Below are 4136 nucleotides of genomic sequence, written 5' to 3' on the forward strand. Positions count from 1 at the left end.
ATAGTAATGTTATATATACAGGTGTTTCCACATTCTGATACAATCACAATATGTAGTTGTTATTAGTACATCAGTTTGTGTTTATTCTTGTTCACTGGAAATTTTCCACACAGCCTGGCTAAAGTCAATGCAGTGACTGGGCGGAAAGGTCTCTGAAGTGAAATTAACAATTGCCCTGCAACATCATTTCTGAACTCTCTAGTACAATCCTCATAACATTGTAAACATTGAACCACACATAACTTGGTATGATGAGGAAAGGCAGGGTATGAAATACATCTAGAATGTGTTTTTGTCCTCTTGGAAAGCGTGAAAGAGACTCCCGAAGGAGTAAATACTCTCCCTGCTATGTCCAAAGCTCGCACATCCGAGACTCGTCTGCAGGACACCAGACATAATAACATCGTAAGTTTTGCTGATAATTGTTAACGTGATAATCCCTCATTGGCCAGCCAATTTTTAAGGAAACGTAAAACCACATTAACATCCCATAAAACAGTATACTTGGGTTTCGGGGGGGTTAACCAACTTAATACCCTTAACCACTTTTACACACCAGGGGTGTTCCCCCACCGGTTTACCATCCACATGGGGATGACCCGCCGAGATTGCTGAACCTAAATTGTTCACTGTCCGATATGCCATCCCTGATCTGGCGAGTTCCGAAAGGAAATTAACTATGAGATGGATACCGGATCCCAAGGATTCTGTTGGCCGTTCAGAACACCAACTAACCCATCGACGACAAGCTGACTCATACCGTTTGTGCGTAGCAGGTTTCCACGATTGTGATGAGAAAAAGAGTCTCCTGTGAAACTTCAGGCACTTGCCATCGTCGCCTGAAAGCCTCCACATCATGAGAGATAAGAGGCCCTGCAACACCAGTGGGTGAGGCAACCCTAGAGGGTCCTCCAGAATCTTCGGAAACTACCGTAGTCGTAAAGGGAAGTGCGCATGACAATGTTAGCGCCACCGGAAACCACGCTTGCGCTTTCCAACACGGTGTGACTAGAATCACCTCCGCCTTCTGTAGACGGAGTTGCGCCAATACACTCGGAATCATGGTGAAAGGTGGAAATGCATATAGAATGCCCGTCATCCATAACTGAAGGAATGCGTCCGAGATGATCGCCAGGGGGTCAGGACGCCAACTGTAGAACCGAGGAAGTTGTGCGTTGAGTCTGGATGCAAATAGATCCACTGAACATGGACCCGATTTGTCGTTCAACTGCTTGAACACCCCGGGATGCAGTCTCCAATCGCTGGCATCCCTCAGAAAACTGGAGTTCCAATCGCTACCACATTGGAAGAACCCGGAATATATTCCGCCGTCACCGATATATGATGGGTCAGGCAGTAATGCCAAAAGTCCTTGGCTATCTCTACCAGCAGACGAGATCTCGTACCCCCCAGACGAGTGATGTATCATACTGCCGACACATTATCCATCCGCAGTAGATTACAGCAACTTGCTCGTTGCGGGGAGAGAGTCCGAATCGCAAATGAGCCCGCAAGGAGCTCCAGGCAATTGATATGGAGTTCCAGTTCCTCTTGGGACCAACGCCCCCAGTCTACACTGAACCTCAATGGGCTCCCCAGCCCCATCTGCTGGCTTCCGATTCTATGACCATCTCCAGACTGGCTGAGAAAATGGCCTTGCCTTTCCAAGCATCCATGTGTTCCAGCCACCAAACCATCTCGGTCCGTGCCTCGCTGGAGATCGAGATCTGCTCTGCACAACCCATACCCTTGCGCAAATGTAGAATCTTCAAACACTGAAGCGCCCTGTAATGTAAGGGTCCTGGGAAGATCGCCTGAATTGATGCGGCCAGGAGGCCCACCAATCGGGCCAGCGTCCTCAAGGATATAGTCGGAGAGGCAAGCGCTCTCCTCAACTCCTTCTTGATAGCTACTCTCTTCCTCAATGGTAATAGTAATTGAGCCGCCCTCGAGTCTACCTGAAACCCCAAGAACTCCATTGATTGCGTTGGAATCAGAATGGACTTCTGCGCGTTGATGACGAATCCCAAGTCTTGTAACAATTGGACTGTCCAGTTCAGATGAAGAACTCTGTCCACATTCTGAGCCACAATCAAAATATTGTCCAAGTAAATTATGAGTCTCACCCCCGTTCTCTTAGATGCTGAACCACAGGCTTTAGTAGCTTGGTGAAACACCAAGGGGCGGACGAAAGGCCAAAGGGCATGGCCGAGAATTCGAACCACTGGTCTCTCCATCGAAACTGGAGGAACCTCCGGTGAGGAGGAAAAATAGGCACCGCCAGGTATGCGTCTTTCAAATCCAGACGCACCATCCAATCCTTTTCCAACAGGATGTCCTTCAATAAATGTATGCCTTCCATTTTGAAATTGTGATACACCACCCAGGAATTGAATTCCCTTTGATTGAGAACCAGTCTGAAACCCTTGTTTTTCTTAGGTACTTGAAAAATGGTACTTACAAATCCTAACGGATGAGGGACTGTGTGCACCATTGCCCCTTTTCCCAACAATTAAAGAATGTTGTTGTCTGTGAAAGACATCTCTGCATGGGAAAAACTTAGGGGAGGGGGAACTTGAACCTGATGGGGTGAGGCATAAAACTCTATCTGAAACCCTTTTACCATCTGAAGGATCCAAGTGTCTTGTGTGAGATTCTCCCACACATGGTGGAACAAAGCAATCCAACCTCCCACCTTTGTATCCCCGATTTGCAATAAGCTTACCTGAGTAAGGGGTGTCTCCGGAGGAATAATTCTGTCCTCTGTAACCCCTGTGTTGTCGCCCCCTGTCACCGCGATTGCAGGAAGGGTAGAACTTGGATCGTTGGCCACCACCTCTGCCACGTTGTACGGAACCTCGAGAGGTCTGGTTAGAACCACGGCCGTTCGCTCGACCCCTGTAGCGTCCGGCCCTGTTAAAAAGGCCAGTGTGGAAAACTTTCTTGATGTTCGCTTGAGCCTTATCTAGGGCGGAAAACGTATTCACATATTTCACCATCTCCTTCACAAATTTTTCTCCGAAAATTATGCCATTAGCAAGCGTGCCTGGTTTCGTATTTGCCATTTCGGCCAGTTGGGGTTCAATGCGCATGAGGAAAGACCTTCTTCATTCCGCCGACAGGGCGCAGTTCGTGTTCCCTAGAAAACACATAGCCCGTTGCGCCCATTCTAGAACCTCTGTGGGGTCCAATGGAGTGTTCGAATCTTTAGCGGTAACCGCGGCATCCAATATCTTGGTCAGGGGTCCGGTCACGTCAAGGAGTTTATCCTGACAACCCCTCCAAGCGCTGTTGAGTCCCTTTTTGGGATCCTTTGCGAACTTCTTCATGAAAGTGGCCATGTTCAGGTCTATTTCAGGGGTGTCCGCCACTTTACCCAGCAGAGATGGTCTGGGACATTTCGAACGCAGGGTGTCCCGGACTTCCTTTTCGAAACCTCTCCAAAGATTGTCCTGCACATAGTGTGCCACCTCGACAAAGGGAACCCACTCAGTGGATCTTGGGTGTATAATGTTTCTGGGGTCAAACAAAAGATTCTTATTGACCGGCTTGTCTTCGACATTGTGGGACTTTCATTTCCGCTTTTTTCCCCGTCTGTGAAGCTTGAGACTCATGATCGGAGTCAGACGTATCAGGTGCGGCGGGAGAAGACGCGTCAGTCTCATCCGCCTGCGGCACAGGCGCTTTACGCGCCTTGGAAGAACTCACATCACCATGGTCATGCAGCACATTACGGGCCATCCTAGCCAGGACCTCCGCTGATGTGCGACCAGAGGTCTCCCCTTGGGCAGCACCAAACTTACGTTTACCATAGTTCTTTAATGGTTTGGTAAAAGGCTGTAGCGCTTTAATTAATGCCCTGTTTGCAGAGCTCTGGACGTGGGTATCCAGGGCTTCAACCAATTGCTTCTCCATCTGGTGCTCTTTGGTTCCTCATACTCTGCATATTCATTGAATTCCACCCACTGGTCTTCCTCCTCGGCGTAGTACGCCATCTTGCTACAAGAGGGCTGAAGGAGTTTAAAGGGGGGGGGGGAGAACCCTGGGGTGATCAATAGACATAGGCACGGTTTAAACTGTCCCTAACTCACAGTGCTCCACTGTCCCTACAGCAGTGTATCACAGTAACCAACTGC

At 48.8% G+C, this 4136-nt stretch overlaps 1 pseudogene; it reads right to left on the reverse strand.

The window, feature by feature from the left end:
* Positions 1–677: 677 nt before the first annotated feature.
* On the reverse strand, positions 678–3065 carry LOC147659365 (uncharacterized; annotated as a pseudogene).
* Between the last annotated feature and the right edge of the window lie 1071 nt (positions 3066–4136).

Source organism: Lissotriton vulgaris, unplaced genomic scaffold (genome assembly GCF_964263255.1).
Source record: "Lissotriton vulgaris unplaced genomic scaffold, aLisVul1.2 SCAFFOLD_2582, whole genome shotgun sequence".
NCBI classification, from domain to species: Eukaryota; Metazoa; Chordata; class Amphibia; order Caudata; family Salamandridae; genus Lissotriton; species Lissotriton vulgaris.